Source organism: Leptinotarsa decemlineata, unplaced genomic scaffold (assembly GCF_025532065.1).
Source record: "Leptinotarsa decemlineata unplaced genomic scaffold, Ldec_3_MD MMD2_tig00001064_RagTag_RagTag, whole genome shotgun sequence".
Classification (NCBI taxonomy): Eukaryota; Metazoa; Arthropoda; class Insecta; order Coleoptera; family Chrysomelidae; genus Leptinotarsa; species Leptinotarsa decemlineata.
In genome coordinates, this window is record NW_027412558.1 from 7,923,393 (window position 1) to 7,947,116 (window position 23,724).

The 23,724-nt window shown below is 37.4% G+C and overlaps 1 protein-coding gene and 1 long non-coding RNA gene across 3 annotated transcripts in view; both read left to right on the forward strand.

The window, feature by feature from the left end:
• The window catches only part of LOC111502532 (Death-associated protein kinase related), a 361,534-nt gene that overhangs the window by 64,791 nt on the left and 273,019 nt on the right, over window positions 1-23,724 (forward strand). The window lies entirely within an intron of this gene.
• Window positions 10,982-23,449, forward strand: LOC141482419 (uncharacterized). Its single transcript, XR_012465522.1, has 2 exons — window positions 10,982-16,534; window positions 22,160-23,449. It is a non-coding gene; the product is annotated as an uncharacterized lncRNA (long non-coding RNA).

Sequence of the window (23,724 nt, forward strand, 5' to 3'; positions counted from 1 at the left end):
ATTAGACTATCAGAATACAGGTGGAATCGAAAGATGTTGACATTCGTATCATAATATGGATCGTTATCCAATTAAATAGTTCCATAATCGAGGTAACTCTTTTCATTTTTTTTCTTTACCGATTGTTATCTTTTCGGTGTTCAACACTGTTTTGGGTCATTTTCTGATAGCATGTTCATAGTTTTCGTCGCTTTATCCTTCACAGCTTCTGCTGTATCAACCTGGTTCCTTTCAAAGCTTCCTCCACTTTCGGGGACATACAAAGTGCCATGTGGGCTGAGGTATTGTCTTGATGATGTATCATCGACTTGTTTTTTCAAAACTCTGGTCGCTTTCCTTTTACTCGCTCACGGAGCGTGACTAGCGCTATTAGATAGTATTCTGCATGCACTGTTTGTCCTGTAGGAACCTATTTTATATATAGAATTCCACGATTGTCAGAAAAACAATTTGGATTTGAAGCTTTCTTAGTTTCTGGGTCATAGGTAAAAAACGTGTTTCTTGATGTTTTTCACGACTTCAGAACATTGAGAATCCGGGAGGATTTTAGGTACCATTTTGAAATACACTTTTCTAGTATTGGAATGTTATTGTGTAATATTTGTCTGATTCTTTGTGGAATCCTATAGTTTCGGCAACTCAAACGGCTATCGTGACAGATAAAATTGACTATTTTCTCGATGTTTTGATCCGTTGGAGGACGTCCTGGGCATATATCTTAGTCGATAAAGAAACCATGTACGTGACGTACATTCATATCCGGAGATAATAGGCCTCTGTTGCGGATTTACCCCAACATTCTACCGATGAGCGGTAGATAAAAGATCAAAAGTTATAGTCAACTGAGCAAGCTGGTGTCGTCCAACCGGCTGGATTGTTTTGGGGGGGTGTTGAATATTCTTTGTGAAAGATGACCTCACCAACGAAAGATGAACTTCAATATCTTTCAAAAATGTTTGTGGTTAATGGTTGACCTATATTATCTAGAACGTATCACACATTAACGCAAAAAACAAAGATATTCATAAAAGTCAATAAAAGGGAAACTTATTGCTTATATTTATCTGATAACACGAGGAAGAACCTGTTACGGAGATGTCAGAGCATGAGCAAGAACAAGATTTCTACAATTCTGTACAAGGGTTCATATACTAATTTACCTTTCTACATCTATTCAAAAAGTAATGGAGGCGCCTATGTTGCAGAAACCACGCTTGCCATAAAAGTATTCTACAGATAGAAATATGACATCGGCACACCCAAAACATGTATCTATTCGATTAAAATGCATATCAGTCTACGTTTTTTATTCACACCTTAGTTACAAAAAGTGTTCTTGCGTCCGTAACCTTATAGGATCGAGATCGGACAGCGTTTGCAACGAATTAGATAATATATGTTTAGCAAGAGTGCATTTGTAGGCCGGGAATGTGTATCCGGATTGCGATTATGATTTTTTGGCAGCCCTTTATCCTCAAAGAGGACTTCAAGTGAGACTTTCACTTGAAGGTTTACAAAACCGCGACACGTGTTTAGCCATGTATGTATGTATGTATATAGTAGGGAGGGTGAGTGTATACCCACAGAACTTAGGCCACATGTAACCCATTGTACATCCTTCCGAGGAGTTGTCCTCTTAGGTCACCGTCCATCCTGTCCTTTCCAGGAAGGTGGACAAGTCACTAGGAGACGTCTCCTTTATATCGGCAGGTGTGGGCCAAGACTCGCCGAATACACACTATCTTTGGCAACCTTGAGGTATCTCACGGCGACCTCCGCGAAGGTTTTGGAAGGTGCAGCGACATTATTGTCGTTGCGCGGCCACCGCGATAGATTGAGGTGAGCAGTTCTGTCAAGCCTTGGGATTGGTTTTTGTTGTGTCTGTTTTGTTTGTTTCATATATGTAGCAAGCGAGTAGCAAGGGAAGAGTTGGTCACCTCTGGCATAGCCTCGCATTACCAGAGGAAGGCTGATTAGGTACAATAAGGTTTCGCCCGGTTCCCAAAGGCATCGTTCGTAGCCGTATATCATTCTGCGGCCATTCAGCTCTCGGCACTATTCCTTACATCTTAGCTTGGGTAGGCTGGTCCACAGTGGCTTGTTTCGCAAAGGCTTTTGTGGAGTTTTAGTTTCCCCCACCCTACTTATTTCTGCCACAGACCAGGAGTCCGGCGCTCCCGTCTGTAAGGCTTCTCGGACAGGGCCCCCAGTTTCCTGGCCGTTCCCCTAACCGCCACCTGGGGACGCGCCCGATAGGTAGCCCAACCGTGTTTAGCCATACGATAGCATCTTCGGATGTCACAGTGTTGACAATAATCTGTCAGTTCTACCATATTTCTACCTCTTTGTGTCTTTCCATGATCTACACATCTTTGCAAAGATTTCATTTTTGAAATTAATTGCTTTCTTCCTTTCTTTGGATGATTCCAAAACTTTTTGTCAGTATAAAGATGGAAAAGTAGATAACCAAATGACAAATTCGACAAACTTGCCCAACTTTCTACCTGTACTAGGGAAACAGACCAAAATATATTCTACGTTTCTGTATTAGTATGAGAATCTGTTTATATCACAAACAGCCTTTTGCTAGGCGACTATAACTTTAAGGCCTTCTCGGCCGAGGGGTTCGAATGCCGTGTTTATATTGATTCAGGTAGTCTGGTGTGATAATCGTGTAGCTAGATTTGGTAAATTGCCACTAACGTTCGTTGGCTATTTTCTACCTGTTGTCATGCTGTTTGCTATTCTTGGACTTCTTAGAATGGGATTTCATATTCGATTGAGGTCCACACCTTCTTTTTTTCTGTTAACATAATTATATTATCCGTGTGTTTGTGGATTTCTATTGCCTTCCGTACCAGTCAGCTATGGTATCCCTGGTTCAAACAGAATCCTGTGGTTTCCTTTCCTAAGTGCGTTTTCCACCAGCTGAATTGTCTGTTTTGCCTGGTATGCAGTTTCTTTCATGTTCATGTTCTTTCTTGTTCCTGTTGATCTTTTGGTGGTTGCGATGTATACCTTCCCAGAATTTCACGGTATTCGATAAACCCCTGCTGATAGTGACTCTATTTTGTCTTTAGCCGACCTGAGGCTTTGTTGAATTTTCATGGTGGGTTTGAAAACCGTTTTGATGTTTTGTTTCCCCAAGAAATTTCCAATTCTGTCTGCGACCCTAGGAATATAAGGTAGATTATGCGCGTGCAACTATCTGAACCTTCTCCCTGTTTTGAACCGTAGAAGTCTTTAGTTTCATCGCTTTTTTGACCTCGGGTACGCTGTATCCATTCGATCTCAAGGTCACTTGAAGATGTTCCAGTTCTTCCTCTAGATGCTCTGGTCCACATATTCTTCGAGCTCGTTTCGTTAGAGTGGAGATGACTCCTCTCTTTCAACTAGGATGGTAGTGCAGGATGGTGCCTGTATTTTTGGTACACTTTGTGGGTTAGATTACCATACCAAACTACCACAGTCAACATAAATACGCGTTACGCAGCCGTAATATCCAGTCATTGGAGATATTGACTCAGGATGCTTCTGGGGAAGCTAGCCTCTCGTGCCAGGAAGAAATTCCAAAAATCCACGATATTGATTTGGGGTTACCTGAGAGAGTTATGTTTTGAATATTATTCAACAATTGATATGTATCACTTATACTAAATCGCGATCCATACACTTCGAATCTGAAACACTTAATTTTATTTTCCTGAAATACGCTCATTTCAGATTCAAATAACTTTCCAGAGCTGAAATGCATTCAGCCTAATAGGTACTATTTCATTTGATATTAATTCAGCTCCTCTACTACCTCAAGACTTTGCTGATTTTCCTACGTTTAATTGATCTTTGGTTTTGATTATAGTTTTTAATTGGAGAAAAACAACAGATAAAATTGCCACAATGATACTAGATTAGTTCAGTATTCAAATTAATCGATGCAATGTGGACGAATTCAAGAACAGTGATTTCTGTGTGTAATTTTTTTTTGAAATTTCAAAAATAGTTGAACCGTTATCTGTTGTCTCTTACGATGTTTGATGAACATAAGGTAAATATTTTTGTTCGAGTCAAGCAAAATAACAAATTTTCAATACTGACATACTGAAGTAAAATTAATATAAATGGGTGTGATGCTGAATTGAAGTTATGAGTACTTTGAATAAGAGATCCAAATCAGCTAGTATCCCAGTTTCCACATTTTACTTTTCCTTTGGTTGTCTCTACGAAACAACAAAGCCAAAGATGTCCGGATCCTATCTTCAGAGATGTCCACCTGGATGAAGTTTAACGAAAACAATTAAACTTATATTTTACGAAAAGTAGTCTTAATTATATAATTAGTCGTAAAATGTTGTTAGTTGTATAATGAGCTGAAGTATTGAACCTACGAACTGAAAATATATTTGTGTTCTCATACCCATTCATTGGAGTAGTCATAAAATTATTTTTTCGTTGTTCCAAGAGTGAAAGAATAATAAGATTAGCATCCAGTAGGTCAATTAAACAGGCTTTGTAGTTAAGAATATGATAATTTTTCCCTGCCAGGCGGACTATTATATTATTTTTTTTTTCGATCTCACAGTCTGATACATTTGCAATGCTTCGTAATAGACATGAAGTAATCTTACATTTAATTACGTCAAGACAATCGACAACGGTAACTTTATTTTATTCAATCAGGTTTATTATTGTTTTATGTTGGTGTAAAGTAATTTCGCTGATTTATTTTTCAATTTGTTGTTGCCGTTTCTTATCATTGCTCAGTTCATTTTTATCGAATATGGAAAAATAACCCTGGTATTGTTTTCGTTTAACCTTTTCAGGTCTTAATCCGGTTCGAAGGACCAAACAGATTCGCAATAATTTTCGCCTAAATTCTCTCTTGGAAGCGTGATGACGTGTTTGTATTCGACTTATCTTGTTTACCCCCATAACATTTTACTGTACTGTTATTTTTATCTAATTTTATGAATCTGTAATTACCGAATAATTTAGTGATTTATTATAAACTTACCGATGGAAACGCCGAAAACTTTTTTTTTGTCTCGAACCACTTGTGGTTATATTTGAAAATATTTATTACACGATTTAGTGTAGTGGTGGAGCTATTTTAAATAATGTAGCTATTGAATTAGCAAAATATCAGCGATCTCTGATCCCAAATTGCAAATGTTTTATTTGTTTTGTTAACAATTTCTCTCGTAAATAATCTATTCTGCACATCTAAGTTTGCTAGATAAAGCTTGTCTAGCAATAATAAAAAAGTCGTCAGTTTGGAATCGTCAGCCACGGAAAAGAGGCTATGATACTTGACGGATGAAGCGTATCAATAGTATCGTATCGGCATAAAAGACATTCCTGAGAAGGACGATGCGTGTCCCTTGCGCTTCGTGATTGTTTCACGCTACGCGCTAGATCTTGATCGAGATGGTTCAATTCGCTGGTCTGAGACGGGTTGTCGGCCTGCGGTTCGTTATCCGGTAGGTAACAGCATTATATAGCGATTTACTTTATTGGAACTCGTCCAAAGGTGCACCGCGAGGATCTGTTTCAAAGGAAACCGGCCGATCAGGCTCGAAGGACCAATATTGCTGAATAGGGTGAATGGATCATACTTTGGGTGTTTTTAGACAATTGGTGACGTAGCTTGGTCGTCTAAATTTGAGAATGGGATCAGGAAGTATTCTCAGTTTGTGGGTTGTTGCTACACTGTCTCTGGACGCGCGTTTCGCTAACGAAATAAGCATCATCAGATGGTAAAAACTGAATTTCACATCTAAGCTATGCCTCGTTGTATACCATTACCTCAGGTACGTGAGTTACCTGTTGATGTTATACAATATTATGAATTCCTAGTATTGTGTTAGTTTATAATATCCCAATTCTGAATTTATATTGTGATGCACTATTTGGATCTTTGGTATAGTAAGATGATCTCTTGGTGTTGGGACTAAATTCCAGTAATATACATTACTATACCAAAGATCCAAATAGTGCATCACAATATTTGGATCTTTGGTATAGTAATGTGATCATCTTCAAGAGGAAGATTAAATCTTCCTCTTGAAGATGATCACTTGGTGATTGAAACACACATGTCGAGGTGTTGAAAATAACATTCTGAAGTAAGTTACTGAGCACCTATTATGTACCTATTATTTGCTTGATTTCTTTGGTAGAGTGAACAACTGGCTGTTTTTTAATGGAACCTTTATCGTTATTCATAGATCTCATCCTATATTGTTCAAATTATCAACTTTCAAAGGCTCGTATAAACCTGTTGTAATCTACCACTCCCAACAATTTTAAGCGTTCCTAATTTACTCTGTGGTCGTTCAAGTTGAACTACACTAGACTTTTCTGATCTACGAAACTGAATATATGAAACATGTTCTTCGAAACGTTTCGCATGGTTTGACCAACATACTCTTCGTTGCAATCCTCACAACTTATTTAGTAAATTCCAGTTTGTGTGTATGAAAAGTTTTGGAAACCATTTTTATGTTCAATTTTTTTTTTAAATTAGACCAATCTATTGGTTTATCCGTTCATTTGAAAAGACTATAAACTTTGGGTCACCATCTTTCTGAAAAGTTGAAGATTTACGATTACACTCTCTTAATTTTTATTTCCTTGATGAATGACTAAGTTTTAAAGATACCTGTTTGCGCTCAGCTATTTCCTTGATAACTTTTTCTCGATGTCGTGGACAATGGTGGAAGCTGTCAGGAATATATTTGAAAGTTATAATATTCTTTCTGTACACATCAAATTCTGCACCCTTATTGGCCTTTTTTATAACCAGTATATCCTGAATTGGTAGCTTTTCAATTTCAGAACTGAACTTTATATTCGAGGATCTGTTATTGAGACAAAACACAAAACCTCTACCTTACTCCTTTTTGTGTCGAAAATGGCGAATGTATAATCTACATAACGAATCCAAATCCGGAGAAAGTAATCTAACTCTTCTCTTGCTTTCATTTCAAATCACCCCATGAACAGATTAGGCATCAAAGCAAATATCGGATTTTCCATTGCCGTACCCTCAAGCTACTGGTAGCGACAGTTATTGAACTGAAAGCAATTCTGTTGCATTTGATGTCAACTCATCTTTTCAGATATTATCAGGCTCGAAGAACCAAACCGGACGGAAAGTGAAAACTCTTCTGGCAAAAAAAACACGCGCTTCTTTTCTGAATAATGAGCCGCGGTCAGGTAGTAGTCTGTTACCTGTACCAATACGTTGTAAAAGGAATCATCTACGAAATTGGACCCCGTGAATACTAACGTGATTCACGATGGGTATCATCGCGTCTGCTATTTATGCAAGCCATCGAAAAAAGAAACGTTGAAACGTATGCGAAATGAAGATGACTAACGCCTCAGGCATGTCGACCGTTACCAGCACACAAATCTCGTCGGATAGTTGGCCGCCCGTAGGCTATAAGGGTCGAATGTAAACCGTAAAGTTGAGTTCTGGGCGTCGTGAGAACGGACCAGATAGGAGTCGCTCGAAAATGGAACAGTAACGCCCGTGGACATCGTCGGTAATGTGTTGTGTAACTTTTGTGAACGGTATTGTTCTGAAATTAACCGTTCGACTCGTAATTACTACGTTAGTTTAGTAATTGACAGACTTCTTTAGCAGCGTTACGGTTATCCGACGCGAAGGACCAAAAAACTGCTAAGGCTAAATAGGAGTGTCTGCGAACTATTTCACATGCGCATTTTTAAACTGCTAGGTATATGTATGGCGAAATGATCTGAAAGGCGATCGGGCTATTACGATTTTTAATTTTTTTTCCAGCTTACAATCTAGGTAATGCAACACTTAATTCAATATCCTACATGATTATAGAAAAATTATTTGTAGGTAATCTATATGTTTACCAATGAGATTAACCTGTTGATTTCAACACAAGAAATAATGTACTTTATGATACAGTGATCAACTTTTGAAATCATTGAACTAATCAATTTCACTGGATCCGGCTCAAAGGACCAAAAAAACTGCTAAGAGCAGATGGTACCGTCCGCGGGCTATTACACATCCGCGAAATATATGACATAAGAAGCGATCGGGCTAGTGCTATTTTCTTTTTTCTTTTTTGCAGTTCATAATATAGATAATGCAACACTTGATTTATTATCTCCAATTTGAGAAAAATACGTTATTTCTAGGTAACCTAAATGTTTATCGATGGAATTAACTAGCTAATTGTTTACGATTCAAATTGTGAACATTAATTGGCTGTTTTAGCCTCAAATGGAGATCGGTCCATTCCGTTTAGTACATCAATAGTTGATATAAGAACAATCTGCACCTGTTCAAGTGTTCGTAACAGTTATTCCAAATATCGCACAGTATGGCCTCTGCTGAATACAGCAGAGGCTGAAACGTAATTTGCCTCACTGAATCCGGCCCAAAGGACCAAAAAATCAATAATTTTTTACTTCTGTATCTATTTATTACTGTTGATGCGATGTACTTGCATCTGTTAGCGTACCGGTAGAATAACTCAGTCTTGCGTGTAATTCGGTTTCAAGAAAGTGAAACATCGATTGTCTCGGACGAATAATTGAATCATTATTCGACGCGTAACTCGCAAGGTGTTTAACTTGTGAATTTGTTTTTACATCATCGATCGATCGTGGGATTCGATATGCATTAAACATGAGGACGGGTTTGTTATTTAGAAGAATTGTCGCCGATTCTTGTGTGACGGTTGGCATTGTTTTTTGAACTTATTATTCCTGTCAAAATAGGTCCGTTGATATTGTTGACGAGTTTCAGATCTGTGCATATGTTGAAAATATCGCCAAAATTGTCTTAAATAACGTCGTGTTACTTTATCTCTTTGAAGGTTAACGATATTCTTATTTTGTATTAATTGGAAATACCTACATAATTGATCATGAATTTTTCCGTATTTTTACAAATGATCTCTTGCTTAGAAACCGTTTCACTGGGCATAAATTTTTCATAACTACTGAAAATTCAAAATAAAAAAAAATATCTGGTTACTTCCATTTTTAAAAGTAATATAGATATCTCAAAAACGGTACATAATTGTTATAGAACATCCTTCACAAACTTGAAATTGATGAGATTAAAAAATTACCAAATATACGGGGTGTTCCGTTTTGAAATTATAAATTCGCCTACTTGCGGTTGTACCTGAAGATCATAAAAAGGTACATGAATTCCTAAATTTTCCTGTAATGAGCTTCCGTTGAACAATCACCCTGGATCAGATTTATTTGTTTTTTCCTGAAAGTACTGAACGAATCGTCAAAAACTAGTTAACTAAGGGGAGGCGATGAGTCAGTTGTAAATATCTATTGAATCAAATAGAGTAAAAACTAGTCACTCAAATCTTGCAACCGAATACATTTTATAAAATCTAAAGCACGCCAATGCCTAACGATTGTTTTATTTTTGGCGGCTAATCTCTTATATAAGACTAATGTACAATTAAATTATGATTTCAAACCGTATTTGCAAAAAAAATTATCTTTTTTGTGTGTAAGTGGAAAAAGAGAAGAAGAAAGCTGATTTTAAATACATAAAGTATACTGTAACCCTAAAAAAATGTGGTGTTGAGAATGCACACTTAACTAAAAACGTATTTCTAGTTTCCGCACTATTTGACCCCGATACTTACAAGACAACTGTAACATTACATCTCTCTGAGTAATCGAAAATACACACATCGCAAAAGTCTAGGGATATTTTTATAACATACTAAATATCATAAAAATAAATGCATGAGGTCGTTTAATTTCGATTAAATTGGTACACTCGACCAGCCTGTAGATTTCTATGGGTTGAACAAAGCCTGCGAAAACGGTAACTAATCTTTTATCAAGTTTATTACAAACTGTAGGTTTTCGGCTGAAATGAATAATCTGAAAGTGTCGAGTTTGTACACTCTATGCAGTTCTTGCTCAGCAATTAAACTGGAAATATTGTGCTTTAACATGGAACGCCATCACTTACCATTGGCTGAGATGAATAGAGCTGTGGGGCTTCTTCAAGGTGGCATGCGACAAAATGATGTAGCTCTTCGTTTGGGGGTCTCCCAAAGTGTTATCAGTCGATTGTGGCGTCGTTTCCTTGAAACTGGCAGTCCAGCCGAACAACATTCAGGGCGAGGACGCGCTACAATTGCAGTTCAAGACCGATTTTTTTCTTAACCGCAAGAAGACAACCGACAGTCACAGCACCTGAGTTGGTTAACGTGTTGCAGCAGACGCACCAGGTAACCATTGGTCGTGATACTGTCAGAAATCGACTACATGAAGCAGATCTCCACAACAGAAGGCCACTTAGATGTCCACCTTTGTCGAGAGGCAATCGCGGTAGAAGATTAGAGTGGTGTCAAAAACATCAAAACTGGGATGCAAATGATTGGGTCACAGTTTTGTTTACAGACGAATCCAGATTTGGATTTCATCCAGATTCTCGTCGAGTAAGACTGTGGAGACGACCTGGAAATAATGAACGTTTGAGACACGTCCAGGAAGTCCACACATACAGAGGTGGTACAGTAATGCTATGGGGCGGAATCATGATCGGCGGCAGAACCGATCTCGTTTTTCCAAATCGCTCCCTCACAGCTCGACAGTACCTCGACACCATTCTTCTACCTATCGTCCGTCCATTTGCTGGTGCTGTTGGTGAAAACTTCCACATAATGCACGATAATGCTCGTCCACATGTCGCGCGTCTAGTGACTGACTGGCTCACCAACGAAGGAGTTGATGTATTGCCATGGCCAGCACAATCACCGGACCTGAATCCCATCGAGCATGTGTGGGACACATGCTCGATGGGATCATCGAGCATGTGTCCCACACATGCTCGATGATCCCATTAACCGCTGAGATTTCAGATAACAAATATAGAAATCGAGTAGATGCTTGTGAACAAACAGTTATTTCAACCCAAAAAAGTAATTATGCTAGTATAATATATGATTCTGTTTAAGGTCAATTATTTACTGACACAAAATATACCATAATGTTGAGTCCTCAAAACACCAACAATTTTTTAATTCCTGAATAAAGTGAATAAGTTTCTAGCTTTTATTTTCATCTTGGCTTAAAGTTGAAAGTGGCAATTAAAAATCTTGTAATCACTTTCAATACACACGATGCCATTATTGCAAAACTAGGGAATTCGTACTACCCAGCAAACCATAAAAAATAATAATCATCTGATAATAATTGGCTCTTGTTAATACCTTCCGCATGACTACTTCATATGAAATGAAGAAAGGTATCCAAACGGGAACTTTGCTTATCGACGTTTCTCATGAGTTTTTTGCATATCAACGCTAATTATACCCGGCGTATTATGCGTCATCGGCATGTGGGAATTTTAATTTAATTGATCCAATATCAAATTCTCATCACAAACTAGCCGTTACACCGTTACTTTCACTGATAGGTTATCGTGCGATTGTTTTCCTGAATACAAAATACGGAGCGGAATATTACAAAACAGTTGATAGATTGAATACGTAATGCCAAGAATATTTATCGTTTCATGAAATGGGTAAAACGAATTGTGGTTGTTATCGAAAAAATGGCGAAATAAAGGAATGTTCAAGGATTATTACAAACAAATTGATTTCAATATTAGATTGATTCGAAAAATAGGTCAGATTTTAAATTATAACCCATCTGCACCATTACAAATATTTGTTTTAACGATGCATCTTTTTTATGAAGCTGTTTCGAATTTTTTCTAGTGGGGTAATTTTTCAGTGCATTTGTTGATATCACTCTCTTTTTATTTTGGAAAGATTAATTTCAAAAAATTTAAACTCGAGGTAATGAAATTGATGCATGTATACTATAATCGATAGTAAAATTGACACATGAATATTTCAAGATAACGACTAGACGCTATTTCGGAAAAATATATAGCACGTTAGGTCTTGTAGCAGGAACATCATTTTGAAATCCCCGACGAGTACTTTATAACCCTAGAATATAAAGACATCTGTACCTACTACAAGATGGACTTTTATTGCTCCTCTCTCCACCAATATTCAATAATTTTTATAACCAATTACCATTGAGATAGCAAATTCAATAGGCCAAACGTGTCCTACAACAAAGGCACGAAACTTGAATAGTTCATTTTATGGCAGTTATAAAGAATATTCTTCCTTTTTCGAACAAAAATCCAATTAACTTCATAGGAATATTTCGAAGGTCAATATGAAATAAAGGTTTGTTATAGTCTGACAATTACTTAAGAAAAGGTGATTCACAGACAACCATGTGAACACTTTTCAATATTTGCCCGAAATCAAGTACCTAACGGTTAGTCGAAAACCTCATGCGCTTTCTTCATAACCTTACTCTCATCCCTGGATAAGATATTGTTTACGTCAATTGAAAAACTTTAAGGCGACACGTGAATTGAATCTTTTTTATGCAGAATCTGCCAATAAAAATTAATCATAATGAAGATATTGCTGCTTCTTCTCAATTTGAGAAGCTAAAGCTTTCAGTTGAAATTTTCACACAAAAAATAACCTAGAAATACACTCAATATATTGATATAATTTCAGTCAACATGTCATGTCAACAATCGGGATATAGCATTTGCTGTGTGTGGAAATGAAATCAATTTCATGATTTATAATTTCATAATGTTTCTTCCTACACGGAATTTGTCAATCATAAACAAACAAAAATTGTGACGATATCCCAAAAATATTCAGTTGTCGCCTACCCAAGTAGGTTCGACACCGTGTAATAATCGCGTATAACGAACAGAAAGTTGGTCAATCAAAATCAAATGAGAGTGAAATTTGCCAATTAAACGATTGCAATATAACTAATTATCATTATCCGATTATTATTCATTGTGAAACGTATGTGCAACCCACAAACCGTTGATGAGGGGCTAAAAACGGATATAAGAACAATTTTCTCATTTTTATACATAATTATTATTGTTTGTGTCACCATAGAAATTGTGCCAATGTTTGAACCATTTCAAACTGTTCAGGGAAAAATTTTTCTGATGTAATTATATATTAGTCTCATTGTCAAATACTTTTATATACTCCTATTACTAGACAGGATTCAAAGGTACTTGAAATAAATTTTCAAAAACTAATAACGATATTTCAATAAATTTCAGATAGTAATTTGCGTACCTATATTATCAATAAATTCCAGAACTCTTAGCCCACAACTTTTTCATTGAAAAACCAAAAAGAACAACATCGTTTACTTATAATGTTATGATGAAGGAGGCATAAATAAATAGCATGAACAGAATGGAACAATTCAGAGAAGGGATGTGTTGAGTGCATGACTCAGTTGCTTTGTTGTGACGAGAAACTCGTCTGTGGAGTAAAAGCAGTGTTCAAGAATATATTTTTTGTGCGTTTTTTGAACTGATCAAAAGATAGTGATTTGATTCTTTCCGGCAAGCAGTTATATAGATTGATATTCAGAGAATTATTTTGAGTTTTGGTTAATCTATATCTACATAAGATATTCTCTGAAGGATCATCTGATACAGTTATCTTTATATTAAAGGAATCTCCATAGACAATTTTAGAAAGTATGGAAACCTCTTCAGACAGCGATGATTTCCAAACAAAGGGTTCCATGATTTCAAAATACTACTTTACTCAGATCAGATGGGTTAGAGCGATCCAGAGACGTTTGAAGACTGCTATCTGCTTCAAACATCGAAAACTCCTCTGGCAAAGGTTGGGTCCAATATGGCCATGTTGAGGTGCCATGGTGGATGGAGGAAAACGTCGGTTGCTGAATTTTTAATTTCTTATTTGAATGTCATCTACATTACTTTCAATTTTTTTACATTTCTATTAATTACCAAGTTTTTTTTTAATTTGTACCCAGTGTACCAAAGTCGTTGTTTTCCAACCACTATGTATACATAGTGTTCAAAAATAACGAGCAACCCAATTCGTACAAAAGAATTGTCAGTTGGATATAATCGGTTCTTGTTTCTGGGACACCTTGAGTACGAGCACAACATTCTTATTCGCATTTCACTAAAGAATGTATGCAATTGTATGGGTGTGAATCAATCAATTTGTCTCAATTTCAGGGCTCATTACGTGGAGAAATTCTCCGGCAACTGCACAGCGTGTCAACAACATTGACGATTGATTCGGTTCCCCAATCGCGTTTCGTTTGTAGAAACGAATGCAAAATTTTCACTTCGCTCCGTTTGACCTTCCTTAATGAGAGTAAACTTTCGTCAACACCTGTGCATATAAATCAGTTGCATCTTGCGCAAGTGATGGGTCAGGCCTTCATTAAATATGGCATAGGGCAAGTTATGGTCTACAATAAAAAACTAATGACCAAGCAGTCAATGGCGTAGATACCCATGAAAAAAATGTCAAAGTTGAACAATTTGTTTTTTTGTCTATTTCATAATTATTGTTACGTTTTTCCCGTGGGTTTGCTAATAATTAACTACACCGTACAAATAAACTTGACTTTATTTCAGTCCTCATACAATCAAACACTTTAACTAAACCTTCAAACTAATATTCAGGTATCTATCGTCTTATTAGATCACTTCGTAACGCATTGTCCACTAGACTTCCCTGATATGCGCGTGGGCAGTGTTTATATATGGCAATCAAAGTCTCTCGAAGCCAATAGAAAATTCGCTAGAAGTCTATCAAAGTGACCCGACATCTAACTAGAACAATCGCAATGCGCACGTCAAGTTGGCCACGTCACAATTGAATTACGACTACCAGCGGCGGCCGGCGTTATTTTTTTCAGGGGATGATCTGCAGCAGTATATAAAGATATAATGAGACTACTGACTACTAGCAGTTCTAATCATCTGATGACGCTAAGTTGGTTGGCTAAACGCGACTTGACAGACAATATTTTTGTTCTGGATATCAGCTTATTGTTGATTTCATCCCAAATTTGAAATGAATCAATAAAAACCTAGTGTCAGACAATGAAACGGAACAGAAAATGTATACTGAACATAATATGCAATTGGTCGCTATAGGAGCCGGTACCGCAATTCTCGGATTCCCGGTAATATAAACGAGACCCGGCATCGCCGCAGGGATACTTTCAATGTCAGCGCGATCCGCGAAGGACACGAGAGGCTGAAGAGAACGATTAATTAATTAGGTTCCGCGGCACCGAATCGAGAACGAACGATCGCCCGAGGAAAAATTCATGACACAATACTCGAGAGCAACGTCAAGTATCTGGAGCTACCGTTATGCGCGGCTCGGCAGGCAGTCGTCGAGAGATTTGAATGGATGAAAAAAAAAATGACGAGAGAATCGTTTAGGTATGGAGAAAGCTCGTACGAGATTAACCACTAATGAGTGATGTTGGTGACGCGCGGCGATGGGGAAGCTGATATTAACGAACTGTGTATATTCGGAATTCGGTCCTTCGAGCCGGACTTGACTTTCTTCAAGCGGTTGTAATAATGCCTGGGGTTGATACCCAGAAACGCTCACTGTTTTAAAATTATGTCAGGCATGAAAATTATCGTCAAATAAATTTTATTGACCCTAATCTACGCACACTCCAACCCTGATGTCACAAGAATGACCATTTTAATTCGAAATTTCGAATTTGGTCCTTCAAGCCAGATTTGATTTTCCTTGTTTGAGGTTATTGTTGAAGGGGTTTCCTCACAAAACTTCTCCCTCAAAATACCATATTTTTGACTTATGCGATTACTTATTTGCTCATAGCAATTCTATTCAGTCGTTGCAATTTTGAATGGATAGTAAAAAATGACGAGAATCGTTTGGATAAGAAAAAAGTGCGAGGAAACTTTACTAACAAAGAGTGGTGTTGGTATTGGGAGGTATTACCGAAGAAAAATATAGTCGATTAACGAAGTTTATTTCAAATTTGGTCCTTCGAGCCGGATTTGATTGTCTTCGTGCGATATAACAATAAGTGGAAGTCATTACTCTCTGAAATGAATGTGAATGTTGTAAAAGAAGTTTCGATCAGTCATCTGCTTATAGGAATCCAGCAAGCTCGAAGAAGATTGACCATTTGAATGAAAGCAATTGGTGTCGCGCATCGATGGAAAAATTATATCCGATCAACGGACTTCATTTCGAATTTGGTCGTTCGAGCCGGATTTGATTTTCTTCGTGCGATATATTAATAACTGGAGTTCGTTGCTCTGCGAAACACTCAGGAAGGTTGTAATAAAGTTTATGAAACGAAATCCCTCCCTCATTGTTCGATATTTACGACTTCTTCGATTTGCTATTTGCGCATAGGAAATCCTGTTTAGTCGTCGCAATTTTCCGGTCAACGTACCTCTCGTATAATTTCCGACGATCATTCAGTTACAGCCGTGGTTTCATGTAATATAATTTTCTGCGACGAATTGTAGTTGCTAAGAAAACGCTCATTAGGCATTCCGACGATCGTCCATTCATTCCTCTTTGTTTTGTTGCAGGTAAATACATTTATAGGCAGCATTCATTGAGTTGAAGTAGCGCTGAACGAAGTGGTAAGCGACTTTTTGGTTATCCGCAGTTGATTTATGGTTTGTTAATTTTGATTCGCATGATGGTTCTTGCTGTTTTTGTCATTCCTTCGGAAATTATTGCCATTTTCTAACGACGGCATTCCATAAAACTTGTTTCTCGATGAGTTTATTGTTGAAATGGTAGGTAAGTGCGACGATATTCAATGTCACGCTCAGCATAACAATGCAACTATGTCATCGCTTACATAGAAGTATACTTATGAACGTTATCACAGCTAAATAAACTTCGAGACAGACATTTTATTTTACAAATACTTCGCATTTGGAGATTCGCAGCTAAGATCAGTTGTTAATACTGTGCCAGATGTTTCATGATCAATTTGGAAAATCATGAAACCTCAAGCTGAAAAAAAATACAGCGAATAAAATTTGGTATAGCGAACTATCAACTTTCAATAGAACTTGAAGTAGTTGCAATTATTCCTCGCTTCAAAAACTATTTCCACTGAATGCTCTAATTGGAACTAATTAGCAACCTCTGGTATTTTCCAATAATACCGCAGCTACCAATGCGAAGCAACCTAGTAGACTTATGAAATGTGAAACTAGAACAAAAAGTTTTGTCTGCCAAGACCTATAATGAAACTAGTGTTGGTGACATCAGTAAGTTACTCCATCGATCTAAATGAAATTTTTTCGTGGTATGTCATCCAACTTTTTACCTTGGTAGATAATCTCTATCTTCTTTCATTGTGTGATAAAAAAGAAACAGTAGTCTCTAGACAGGTCGATACAAGTGACATTTTAAGGGAAACGGTGGTACCGCATAATGATTCCCAGTTAAATGAAGAGTTCAACGAGATCAAAATTCAAGCTCTGCACACTTAGAACCAGTCTCTTCATCTTCAAGACAGGATTACATTCATAGAATTGTGACTGTGAAAATTTTGAACATGTTGAGGAGACAGACCAAGTAATCTGGATTCTGGTGCTAGGTTACAAAGGAATGAATGGCATTTTGCATAAACATAATGGTGAAACTGCAACTGTGGACATTTAGTCAAATAGAATTTGAAGGAGTAAAGTACCAGTTCAAATGGAAGCAGAAGTTGACTTAGTATACTTTTCGGGATATCGCTATGCTTGTTCCGCTTAGTGCGAACTTTTCGTAACTTATTACGTGAATAGCTTTTCTTCAACTCTGCAAATCATAATGCAGCTTCAGAGTTGGTTGACTCTCAAATGCGAGGACGGGTCATAGGTTTTGTAGTCTATTATTTGACAACTAGGATTACAATTGCCGATGTTAGTATTTTAGTATCACTGTGAGTTGCCATCCGGTCTACAACTCCTTCGTCAGCTTCCGCAATTTTTTTCACCAGCCAAATGAGATCTTACCACTGATGCTGACCCAATTACAATATATTCGTCGATTTGAGCGCTTTACCAATTTATTTTCTTTTTAGTGACACGAAGGCAGGTACACAGGCGCTTGATTTATGTCGATCACGAGTTGCTTCTTCTCATCACTTTTTGCAACCATCAGATGTGATCTGGCAGCAACGTAAAATCAAATATAGACTTTTCGGGATTTCTGAATCACCAGCTTTTCTGTGATATTGACCTATTTCCTAAAATATCTGAAGGGTCCATCTCCCAGCTGTTTCTGGAATACCAACATCCCTTTGCCGTTATCACAAAAAGCTTTCGTTCAGTTAGTCGCTCTAAATTTTAGCAAAATTTTAGTTGCACTTCATGTTTATTTGGCTATCAATGTAGATTATTTCCACTGTTCAATTATAGTGTGCTGTGGTATATGTGAGAATCGTGAAGTCCTAAGTTGCATAAGATTTTAGGTTGAATCAATATTTACTGTCAGAGGTGTTCACCAAAGTGAAGTATAGCAGTGAACTGAATTTTGAATGAATCATTGATTAAAAGAGTAATAGAATGAGTCTCAATACAGATCCTTGTGATAACCCGTAAGCATATGTGCCCTAGTCGAGGTTTTTATGTTATTGTAAACCAAGTAGATATTGACCTCTACCAGACAAATATGAAAAATGATTGCCAAATGTTTTCATTGATATGTTGAAATTTGTAAATCATTGAATGTGTGTACCGAATGATTCCTCAAGGATTCCATATTACCTACACCTTTTATCACAATTCTGTGAGTTTTTGAGGTATACCCATACTAATTTGGAGTGAGCGAGACAAGTTTAACGCCCCAACCAAATCGGGATTTAAACTCTGAACTCCAACCAATATATCACGCTTTTTTCAGTTACTCCAAGGTCTCTAGACAACTTTTCTGACTGATTTATAACACTTGAATGTTCCAAGATGCGGAATGCCATTTACTATAGTAATGATGATAATTCGATTCAACGTTTTCAGGGCCGCAGTTGACGCCTCCTCAAGTAATTTGGAGACAGTCTCGTTCGAATGTCAATTGATTAAATATGGAATTTATTGTCCAGGAAGAAAATAAATTACGTTTAATGTCCGATAAAAGCTGGCAAAATAAACAACGTATTAATTGATTGTGATTCGGTTTCGTATGTACGGGTAATCAAAGGAACGGCTAGCGATGCGTTTTATTTTCAATTGTATTTTTTCAAGACACGCTGGCACACACAAGTTGATGGGAAACAGTATAGATAGATAGATAGATAGATAGATAGATAGATAGATAGATAGATAGATAGATAGATAGATAGATCCAGGGGGACTCTCGCCTAGGCAACATGGGTTTATCGAAGGGCACCAAACACTTGATGCTATTAATGAAGTGCTGGCAATTGCAAGGAGAACTCTAAGAATAATTTACTCACGCACATCGAATACTGTGCGTTGTCATAACCTTAGATGTCAAGAACGCGTTAAACAGCGCCAGCTGGCAGATAATTCTAAATGACTTGAGAAGGAGAAATATAGACGAGAGCTTGATCAATATCATCGCATCCTACCTCTCCAATAGAGAAATAATAATAGGGACTGAAAATGAGTCCAAAGTGAGAAGGATCAACAGCGGAGTGCCTCAAGGATCCGTCCTTGGTCCAACCTTGTGGAATGTCATGTACGACGATTTGCTAAGACTTGAAATGCTAAAAGACGTCACACTGATTGTTTTTGCCGATGACATAGCCGTGGTAGTAGCTGCTCAAAACGAGAAAATACTGATGAATTCAGCCAATACTGTGATTCAGCGCATATTAAATTGGATCCACCTTAATAGGCTCAAACTGGCACCAGAAAAAACTGAAGCAGCACTTCTCATGACTAGAAGGAAAATAAAGCCTATACAATTCGATGTGCAAGCCATCAATCAAAGTGCTTCCAAAGAAAGCAGTGAAGTATTTGGGGGTCTGGTTGGACACGAAACTAACGTTCGCTGTAAACAAAGCATGCCAGAAAGTAGAAAAGACCGTAGCCGCCCTATCGAGGATTATGCCAAATGTGCAAGGACTTATAGAGTCGAAAAGAAAACTAATAATGAGTGTGGCTCTCTCGCAATTACTTTATGGCGCATCAGCGTGGTTCACAGCGGCAGAAAACCTAAAACTGGTCTCATAATTGCAGAGTGTCCAACGCAAAATGTCGATCAGAATATGTTCAGCTTATAGAACAATTTCCGCAGAAGGGGCTGGGGTGATATCTGGCGTTCCCCCAGTAAAACTTCTTATTTATGACCGACTGGACAAATACAATGGAGTAGAAGAACAAACCTCAAAAACTCTTCTCATTGACAGATGGCAGACCATCTGAAACAATGGCAGATATGGAAGATGGACCCACTCTTTGATTCCTGATATACATGTATGGATTGATAGACCGTACGGGGAAGTAGACTACTACTTGACCCAATCCCTATCTGGACATGGGTGGCAAAGTTCACGGGACACATTTCAAATGAAAACAGGAAGACTTTTCACTGCCAGTAACATGGTGACAAATTCAGTATCAACGAAAAAGGGTGAAAACATGTATACCAAACTATCCGCCACATAATCGAGAACAAAGAAAAGGAAGAAAGACCAAATAGAGCATAGAACGGAAAAAACTAATATACTTCATTGAGGGCCAAAGAAGGAGGAGGGATTTTGCCCAGGTATACAGGACTTGCACACACCACCCTGGAGTCGCCGGACTGTCGTGCGAGGGAGGAACTTTGCACGGCGCTATTAAGGTTTCTCCTCCGAGCCATATGCCAGCTATCCCTGAAGCAATGTCTAACGACGGTACCAGGGACTAGCACAGGAGGCGGCTAAGGAAAAAAAGATAGATCTTTATTGTCTAAAATGTAATACACTTGTCGACAAAGGGTGTCATGTTTATAAAACATAAAATGTTAAAAATATATAAAATGTGGTTTTTTAAAGACTATATAGTATTAAAAAAAATACAGTAAAGATTTAAAAAATACAGACAAAAAACCAATCAAAAAATATTGAAGATAAGAAAAAATATACAAATATGTTATTTATAAAACAATACAATTTTGGAATTACTTGACATAAATCGTAATATACATCGTGGTATACCTAAATACTAGAATTTGTATTCAAAATACGCTTCCAAAGTTACAAATGCAATACGCATTTAATCAAACGGCTCAAAAACCAAAGAAGGCTCAGGATATGGAGTGTACTCCAGGTCACTAAGCCTAAGGACTAAGTGGGGAATCGGAAAAAATACCAGCGTGGTCCAAACTGAACTGGCTGGTATCTCAATCGCTACAAAAGAAATAACCAGGAAAGAAATTTCTGGCAAAAACATAACAATCTGCACTGACAGCAGACAAGCCCTATTAGCCTTGAACAGACGTGTTACCTCAGGGCTAGTACTAGAGTACCACCGAGATTTAGCCAAAGCCTCGGTAAATAGTAACATTATCTTGAGATGGGTTAGAGGGCACGACAGGAGTAAAGGTAATCGCATTGCCGACTCTTTAGCCAAGGAAGCGGCTGGACTAAGAATTATAGGACCCAGTGGCACATAGGGCCTGATTACTTCGACAATAGCGGAACTAGCCAAATGTTACACCCATTCTCAATCCCTAAAGAGATGGGATGTAATCAAAAGATGCAATCTTGCCAGGATCACCCTGGGAAGCTAGCGCCCAAGAAATATTTGGCGATGACCAGGAAAAATCAACGCATAACAGTAGGATTTCTGACTGGCCACTGTCAACTGAGAAAACACCTCCATAATATGGGGCTAGTGGACACACTTCTATGCAGGATATGTGAACAGGATGATGAGAGACTGTCCTATGCGAGTGCCCGGAGTTATCGTCAATAACAGAGTGTGTGTTCGGCGAGTCTTGGCCTACTCCTGCCAATAAAAGGATATGTCTCTCGGTCCACTTTCCCAAAACAAGGTTCTTTACTGATTTTCAAAATTTTTTATGTTCATAAATTGATGTAATATGTTTTGGCAGATAATTATATATTTGTCCACTTCTATAAATTTGAGACAGCCTGGTCAAAGGTGATGTGGACAGTGGAAGGGTAAATTTTGTATCGCTACGCGTAGACCATTCTGTACGGCTTTCAAACTTTTCTTCATGTTTGTGAAGTGAGCAGACAGTCTGTAGAATGTATATTTCAAATAGTGTTAATATTTATTTTATTTCTGCAGAAACGTGGCCTACACTAGTAACGCATCTTTAGTTTGAAAATTATTCTCAATGCTCTGTTCTGGATAACGAATATACTCTGCATCAAAATCTGGCTGCCTGATCCCCAGAATGGAATTCCATACCGGAGATGACTCTCCATAAGTGAATAGTATGCATTTATTGCTGCTGAAAATCCGAGTTCACGAGCAGTAATTTGCGTATCAAATATTGTGCAACAAGTTTTGAAAAATGTTTTTAAACACTATACTTTTTGTACGCATTACTTATTTCAGTACTTTGGCGTACCATTAAAATAAATTGTTCACATTAAGTTGAATAAAAATTTTGCGTTGTTTCAATATTTCTTCTACTAACCCCAACTGATCAACTATTATAAAAGCTTGAATATCAACTAATTAGATATTTTTCTATAAATTGATAAAGGGGTGGTAAATGAATATACAAAAGTAGGTTATTGTCAAAGCGTTATTCTAGTAGTTCTGAAAATATATTCAGTGAATTTCAAAAAGTTTGCACCATATGGGAAACTTTTTTATTATTCATTTGTATCCATTTGTTTCCATTTGATTTGTATCCATTTGATAGAACTTTTGATCAAGAGTAAACTACCCTTATTTTCGACAATATTAAAAAAAGTTCATTCAGAAAAGTTCTTTTAAAATGAAAACAATATTCAGATTTAAAATCACAGCCACCTACGTAACAAAACAAAAAAAAACATTTTTTTTGAGTCGGTGACCTTGGTCGTGTTTTGGTGGGTTTTCGCCTTTGGAAAGTGCTTGGGTGGCTTAACGGTGTCCAACCACTGCTATGAACGTCTCCTGTTGTCGAAGAGGATTGATTCACTTGTCATCCCACGTGACGATCCGTTCCAAAAAAAAGTTCTTTTTGGTCAAGAAAAACAGACTAAACGTGACAATTTCTATATATCGTTTTTGACCTTTCTAAAGCGTTTTAAACCATCAAACTTTCAACACGACTTAATACCTATATAATCAAATATATTTCAATGTGTACTTCCCCTCAGAATAAAGATGAAACGAATCTTGGGTTTTATAGAGCATTCCGTCCCACGCCAGATAAATTCAACTGAAAACCGCTTTCGCTTGTTTGTACACATCGCCATTTTACTTATTACCGTGTGTACACAATACACATTTACGTGTTTGTGGACTCGCTACAACAAAGCTATTTTATTATATTGTAGTCGCTATCTCGACTTGCTACATTTTTTGTTTATAGACGGAGCGTTTTGTCATGGCTGTCGGTCGGATGAGGTCAGCGATGTTTTTTACAACTCGTGTAGCTCTGCAGATGTTAGAAAAAGATCGAAATCATCGGAACACTAGTTTTCTTTTCCAGGTATTGAAAATTGATTTCCACGCAAACGGAGGTATTCCAACACTTTAGTTTGGAAATTTACAAAACTGCAGCTTTTCTACCTTCAAGGCGTATCTTAAAACACGCATATAAATATTCCTATGCACTTTCATCATGTATTTCCATCAACTCCGTCACAGAAATCGAGAACAAACAGAGAGAGAAAATTTTAAGAATTCAATGT